The sequence below is a fragment of the Mus musculus genome, chromosome 18 (genome assembly GCF_000001635.26).
Source record: "Mus musculus strain C57BL/6J chromosome 18, GRCm38.p6 C57BL/6J".
Classification (NCBI taxonomy): domain Eukaryota; kingdom Metazoa; phylum Chordata; class Mammalia; order Rodentia; family Muridae; genus Mus; species Mus musculus.
Window position 1 is genome coordinate 40,804,222 of NC_000084.6, and position 8,044 is coordinate 40,812,265.

The following is an 8,044-nucleotide window of genomic DNA, read 5'->3' on the forward strand; positions in this document are numbered from 1 at the left end:
GAGCCCCATTTTTTAATGGGGTTATTTGATTTACTGGATTCCACCTTCTTAAGTTCTTTACATATATATTGGATATTAGTCCCCTATCTGATTTAGGATAGGTAAAGATTCTTTCCCAATCTATTGATAGCCTTTTTGTCTTATTGACGGTGTCTTTTGTCTTACAAAAGCTTTGCAATTTTATGAGGTCCCATTTGTTGATTCTCGATCTTACAGCACAAGCCATTGCTGTTTTATTCAGGAATTTTTCCCCTCTGCCCATATCTTCTAGGTTTTTCCCCACTTTCTCCTCTATAAGTTTCAGTATCTCTGGTTTTATGTGGAGTTCCTTAATCCACTTAGATTTGACATTAGTACAAGGAGATAGGAATGGATCAATTCGCATTCTTTTACATGATAACCTCCAGTCGTGCCAGTACCATTTGTTGAAGATGCTGTCTTTTTTCCACTGGATGGTTTTTGCTCCCTTGTCAAAGATCAAGTGACCCTAGGTGTGTGGGTTCATTTCTGGGTTTTCAATTCTATTCCATTGGTCTACTTGTTTGTCATTATACCAGTACCAAGCAATTTTTATCACAGTTGCTCTGTAGTACTGCTTTAGGTCAGGCATGGTGATTCCACAAGAGGTTCTTTTATTCTTGAGAAGAGTTTTTGCTATCCTAGGTTTTTTTTTTTTTTTGTTCCAGATGAATTTGGACATTACCCTTTCTAATTCGTTGAAGAATTGAGTTGGAAGTATCATGGGGATTACATTGAATCTGTATATTGCTTTTGGCAAGATAGCCATTTTTACTATATTGATCCTGCCAATCCATGAGCATGCAAGATCTTTCCATCTTCTGAGGTCTTCTTTAATTTCTTTCTTCAGAGATTTGAAGTTCTTATAATACAGAACTTTCACTTCCTTAGTTAGAGTCATGCCAAGGTATTTTATATTATTTGTGATTATTGAGAAGGGTGTTGTTTCCCTGGTTTCTTTCTCAGCCTGTTTATCCTTTGTGTACAGAAAGGCCATTGACTTGTTTGAGTTAATTTTATATCCAGCTACTTCATTGAAACTGATTATCAGGTTTAGGAGTTCTCTGGTGGAACTTTTAGGGTCACTTATATATACTATCATATCATCTGCAAAAAGTGATATTTTGACTTCTTCTTTTCCAATTTGTATCCCCTTGTTCTCCTTTCGTTGTTGAATTGCTCTGGCTAGGACTTCAAGTATAATGTTGAATAGATAGGGAGAAAGTGGGCAGCCTTGTCTAGTCCCTGATTTTAGTAGGAATGCTTCAAGCTTCTCACCATTTACTTTGATGTTAGCTACTGGTTTGTTATAGATTGCTTTTATCATGTTTAGGTATGGGCCTTGAATTCCTGATCTTTCCAAGACTTTTATCATGAATGGGTGTTGGATTTTGTCAAATACTTTCTCAGCATCTAATGAGATGATCATGTGGTTATTATCTTTGAGTTTGCTTATATAATGGATTACGTTGATGGATTTCCGTATATTAATACATCCCTGATTCCCTGGAATGAAACCTACTTGGCCAGAATGGATGATTATTTGATGTGTTCTTGGATTCAGTTAGCAAGAATTTTATTGAGTATTTTTGCATCAATATTCATAAGGGAAATTGGTGTGAAGTTCTCTATCTTTGTTGGGTCTTTTTGTGGTTTAGGTATCAGAGTAATTGTGGCTTCATAGAATGAGCTGGGTAGAGTACCTTCTTCTTCTATTTTGTGGAATAGTTTGTGAATAACTGGAATTAGATCTTCTTTGAAGGTCTGATAGAACTCTGCACTAAACCCATCTGGTCCTGGGCTTTTTTTGTTTGGGAGACTATTAATGACTGCTTCTATTTCTTTAGGGGATATAGGACTGTTTAGATCATTAACCTGATCCTGATTTATCTTTGGTACCTGGTATCTATCTAGAAATTCGTCCATTTCATCCAGGTTCTCCAGTTTTGTTGAGTATAGCCTTTTGTAGAAGGATCTGATGGTTGTTTGGATTTCTTCAGGATCTGTTGTTATGTACCCTTTTCATTTCTGATTTTGTTAATTAGGATGCTTTCCCTGTGCCCTTTGGTGAGTCTGGCTAAGGGTTTATCCATCTTGTTGATTTTCTCAAGAAGCAGCTCCTCGTTTGGTTGATTCTTTGAATAGTTCTTGTTTCCATTTGGTTCATTTTGAACTGAGTTTGATTTTTTCCTGCTGTCTACTCCTCTTGGGTGAATTTGCATCCTTTTGTTCTAGAGCTTTTAGTTGTGTTGTCAAGCTGCTAGTGTGTGTTCTCTCTAATTTCTTTTTGGAAGCACTCAGAGCTATGAGTTTTCCTCTTAGAAATGCTTTCATTGTGTCCCATAAGTTTGGGTATGTTGTGGCTTCATTTTCATTAAACTCTAAAAAGTCCTTAATTTCTTCCTTTATTCCTTCCTAGACCAAGGTATCATTGAGAAGAGTGTTGTTCAGTTTCCACGTGAATGTTGGCTTTCTATTATTTATGTTGTTACTGAAGATCAGCCTTAGTCCTTGGTGATCTGATAGGATGCATGGGACAATTTCAATGTTTTTGTATGTGTTGAGACCTGTTTTGTGACTAAGTATATGGTCAATTTTGGAGAAGGTACCATGAGGTGCTGAGAAGAAGGTATATCCTTTTGTTTTAGGATAAATTGTTTTGTAGCTATCTGTTAAATCCATTTGTTTCATAACTTCTGTTAGTTTCACTGTGTCCCTGTTTAGTTTCTTTTTTCATGATTTGTCCATTGATGAAAGTGGTGTATTGAGGTCTCCCAATATTATTATGTGAGGTGCAATGTGTGCTTTGAGCTTTACTAAAGTTTCTTTAATGAATGTGGCTGCCCTTGCACTTGGAGCATAGATATTCAGAATTGATAGTTCCTCTTGGAAGATTTTACCTTTGATGAATATGAAGTGTCCCTCCTTGACTCTTGATAACTTTGGGTTGGAAGTGGATTTTATTAGATATTAGAATGGTTACTTCAGCTTGTTTCTTCACACCATTTGCTTGGAAAATTGTTTTCCAGCCTTTCATTCTGAGGTAGTGTCTGTCTTTTTCCCTGAGATGGGTTTCCTGTAAGCAGCAAAATGTTGGGTCCTGTTTGTGTAGCCAGTCTGTTATTCTATGTCTTTTTATTGGGGAATTGACTCCATTGATATTAAGAGATATTAAGTAAAAGTAGTTGTTGATTTCTATTATTTCTGTTGTTAGAGTTGGCATTCTGTTCTTGTGGCTGTCTTCTTTTAGTTTTGTTGAAGGATTACTTTCTTGCTTTTCTAGGACGTGGTTTCTGTCCCTGTATTGATTTTTTTCTGTTATTATCCTTTGAAGGGCTGGATTTGTGGAAAGATAATGTGTGAATTTGGTTTTGTCATGGAATACTTTGTTTTCTCCATCTATGGTAATTGAAAGTTTGGCTGGGTATAGTAGCCTGGGCTGGCATTTGTGTTCTCTTAGTGTCTCTATAACATCTGTCCAGGATCTTCTGGCTTTCGTAGTCTCTGGTGAAAAGTCTGGTGAAATTCTGATAAGCCTGCCTTTATATGTTACTTGACCCCTTTCCCTTACGGCTTTTAATATTCTATCTTTATTTAGTGCATTTGTTTTTCTAATTATGTGTCGGGAGAAATTTCTTTTCTGGTCCAGTCTATTTGGAGTTCTATAGGCTTCTTGTATGTTCATGGGCATGTCTTTCTTTAGAATTGGAAAGATTTCTTCTATAATTTTGTTGAATATATTTGCTGGCCCTTTAAGTTTAAAATCTTCATTCTCATCTACTCCTATTATCTTTAGGTTTGGTCTTCTCATTGTGTCCTGGATTTCCTGGATGATTTGAGTTAGGATATTTTTGCATTTTTCATTGTCTTTGATTGTTGTGCAGATGTTCTCTATGTTATCTTCTGCACCTGAGATTCTCTCTTACATCTCATGTATTCCTTTGCTGATGCTTGCATGTATGGTTCCAGATTTCTTTCCTAGGGTTTCTATCTCCAGCTTTGCTGCACTTTGGGTTTTCTTTATTGTGTCTACTTCCCTTTTTAGGTCTAGTATTGTTTTGTTCATTTCCATCACCTGTTTGGATGTGATGTCCTGTTTTTCTTTAAGAACTTCTACCTGTTTGGTTGTGTTTTCCTGCTTTTCTTTAAGGACTTGTAACTCTTTCGCAGTGTTCTCCTGTATTTCTTTAAGTGAGTTATTAAAGTCCTTCTTGATGTCCTCTACCATCATCATGAGATATACTTTTAAATCCGGGTCTAGCTTTTTGGGTGTGTTGGGGTGCCCTGGACTGAGCGAAGTGGGAGTGCTGGGTTCTGATGATGGTGAATGGTCTTGGTTTCTGTTAGTAAGATTCTTTTGTTTGCCTTTCACAATCTGGTAATCTCTGGAGTTAGTTGTTATAGTTGTCTCTGGTTAGAGATTTTTCCACTCATGATTCTGTTAGCCTCTATCAGCAGACCAGGGAGACTAGCTCTCTCCTCTGAGTTTCGGTAGTCAGAGCACTCTCTGCAGGCAAGCTCTCCTCTTACAGGGAAGGTGTACAGATATCTGGTATTCGGACCTCCCTCCTGGCAGAAGATGAAGGCCTGAAAAAGGACCTGTTCCAGAAGCTGTGTTGTTTCTGCCTGTCACAGAAGCTGTTAGCTTCTGTAGTCCACACTCTCATCTGCACAGACTAGTCTTGGAGGAATCCGGGAACCAAGATGGCTCCCCTAGGTGCTCCTGCAAAGCCCTCCAGAGCAGGGCAGACACCTCTCCTCTGGCAGGGAAAGTTCCCAAATGTCTGGAGCCAGAAATGGGGTCTGTCTCAGAAGCTGTCAACTAGGAACCTTGGGGGGTGTCTGCCAACTCTGTGCCCAGGTGACCCAGTGCTGGCACTGACTGGAAGGGACTTGTGATCCTGGTCAGGCCAGGTTTCCTGCTTTCCTAATGCTGTCTCAGGTCCTGTGCAATTGGATTGGAACAGAAGTTGTGTTTCTCTCACTGGTGGTCCTAAGATCAAGTGGAGAGTCCTCTATGGGACCTTGGGGGTGTCTGCCGACTCCATGCTCAAGGTGACCAGGTGCTGGCACCAACTGGAATTACTTGTGAGAGAGACTCTTTCTTAACTAGGATTTCTTCATCAAATTCTTCACTCAGCTCTTAGGGATCTACGTGGAAGAGGAGGTGGAAATATTAAAAGCGATAGGTCTTAGTTGACACTAAGGAAACAGTGTCTTTTAGACACAAGACTGATATATATATATATATATAGATAGATAGATATAGATATAGATATAGATATAGATATAGATATAGATATAGATATAGATATAGATAGATATAGATAGATATAGATAGATAGATAGATAGATAGATAGATAGATAGATAGATACTCAAAGGGTGTTCATGAGATTAGAAATAAATATGTTTATCATTTCCAAACTGATTACTGTTATCCCAACCCAAAGCTCAGTGAGCTTCTCGTGTAATAACTGAGACATCAGAGCCTGAAACACATATAACATTTCCAGAAAAGTCAAAGCAGTCTTGTAAGGGAACTTGAAATTATATAATGCCTGCTTTCAAGACTGTATGACTATGCAGATAATACATTAGCAAATTGTAGGAAATTTGGAGGAAATACATATACATAGTTGGTTTTGTTGTCAGAAAATACTACAAATTTTATTTCAAATGAGTGTTTAACAAGTTTCTTCTGATCATGAACATTTGACTGATTCTAGATGACAGTGTCATGTGGATTCAGTGGAAGCTTGGATGTTTTCTGAAGTGCCCCTACTTATGATGTAGTGTAACACAGATCATCTCATTTTCTGTTTCCTCCCTAATATCTATGATAATGTGCAATTATTTAATTTCCATGTTCACTTTTATCTAAAAAGTAATGCTATGAGTGTAGATTCTCCCTTCTTGATTTTCACCATTACTATATGTTAATAGAGACGTAGAATATTTATTAATTGGACAATGAGGAGCAAGAGGCCAGTGAGATTAAGGAAGTTAATCCTTCATTCTTGAACTGGGGCATTCTAGACTTTACGTGCTATTTTGCAATGTTCTGTCTGATGGAGCATCTGTCTGCACAAATGGAGTTTCTGTTGCATTTTATAAAGCTGTTACCTGGGAGTCTCTACTGTATCAGCAGCCCTTCTCCTCAGAGAATATCTGTCTTCACACTGGATGCTCAAGCATGAAAAGCTTCCTCTTCTACACATAAGCCAGACAGTTTCTGATGAAAACAGCTAGCACTCTTGAAGGACTTCCAGGAAATTCAAAATGTTTCAAACGTCTTGTTGATAAAGAGGTCTCAAGGGATGGGCAGTGTCCTTGCTGTGATCTCAGTTAAGGGATTACAACTCAATCTTCTCTCCTTAGTCATAGCTGAGGGCTGTGTTTAGTGAGGCAGATATGCCAGAGAAACAGAGCTGAGGTTAGGGACAGACAGGAAGGCAGGCAGACAGGCAGGCAGGCAGGCAGGCAAGCAGGCAGGCAGGCAGACAGACAGACAGACAGACAGCAGGCAAGAGATGAATATTACTAATACAATGACAACCTGTCATTAATACAAAAATGTTTTCTGATTCTGTTAAATTATAATTCAGTTGAACACAAATGTCATAAATTTTATTAACTCAATATATTTTGGAAAAATCAAAGACACACACACACAGAGAGAGAGAGAGAGAGAGAGAGAGAGAGAGAGAGAGACAGAGAGAGAGACAGAGAGAGAGACAGAGAGACAGAGACAGAGAGAGACAGAGAGAGACAGAGAGATTTATCTTCAACACTTTCCACTTTCTCTCCAGTAAACTTTTGGATGATATTAAATAAAACATCAGTAAAAATCCACTGAATATTTTGCAACAAACCACTTGTATAGAAACATTTCTTTCTTTCTTTCTTTCTTTCTTTCTTTCTTTCTTTCTTTCTCTCTCTCTCTCTCTCTCTCTCTCTCTCTCTCTCTCTCTCTTTCTTTCTTTCCTTCTGTCTTTCTCTGTCTTTGTCTCTGTCTCTCTCTGTTCTTTCTCTCTCTCTTTCTCATGGATCAATATAGATGACCTCACTCTTACGAGGTGATGAAGGGTTTCTATATTTGGCCATCACACACCTGTGCTGCAGCTCACTGAGGCAGCACTAGTAGACAAAGTGAAAAATTAATTCTTGGGGACATTTCTCTCATTTCTTAGGCACTCTCTGCAACTAGTTATTGCAGGCTATGCAAGGGCAAGCTGATGCTTTTTTGCCAAATCTCCTTGTTTAAGTCTACATAAAACATTGCTGCCATCAGAGGCCAGGAACTTTGGGAACTAATTTAGGATTGATGTAATTTGCAAGCAATTTATCAGTGCAAGTGTGTGGTCTTATTAAATAGCTGCAGAAGACTTGGTTTAAAAGATAGGAAAGTGGGTTATGCGTTAATTGTTGCTCTCTTCTGTCCTTATCCACTCTTTTCTTTTTCTGATATAATTTTTTTTTTTTTTAGAAAACAACTATGCTGAAGAACATGAGCTTACAATACCCTGAATGATGGTCTGCCTTAAGCTTTACAACACTTGGAATAAACAGAAAATTCTGAGGAGGTTTTGGCAGAATATAAAGGAGTCTTTCATTGCCATCCCAGAAAAAGAAAGTCAGATCCTCAACTTTCTTCAGTTAACCCTAAAATTATTCCAGGGTCAGGGATGATGGAAGAAATTTGGACATCATGATTCATGCTCAGATTGTTCTTGTCTATGATATCATAATATATTGCAATTTGAGTATGTGCTTTATGTTCAATATTACGCTTTTGTAACATCTTAAAAGAAAACAGCTTAGGGAATATATTTCTTTTTTCTAAGTAGAAAATGAAATGCAGGTTCCAGAAGAAGAAGCAACTTGCCCTAATGATACAGAGTATAAGGTTACTCACTTTAGAACCCAGGCCTATGCAGAGATGTTATCCTTTTTTTTATTGGATATTTTCTTTATTTACATTTTAAATATTTTCCCCTTTCTAGATTTCCCCTTTTGAAACTCCT

The 8,044-nt window shown here is 37.8% G+C and overlaps 1 long non-coding RNA gene across 1 annotated transcript in view; it reads left to right on the plus strand.

Annotated features, from left to right (window-relative positions):
• The window catches only part of Gm41710, a 31,714-nt gene extending 24,153 nt beyond the window's left edge, over positions 1-7,561 (plus strand). The window contains exon 3 of the long non-coding RNA XR_877352.1: positions 7,507-7,561. This is a non-coding gene — a long non-coding RNA (predicted gene, 41710). The remainder of the gene's footprint in view (positions 1-7,506) is intronic.
• Positions 7,562-8,044: the final 483 nt, after the last annotated feature.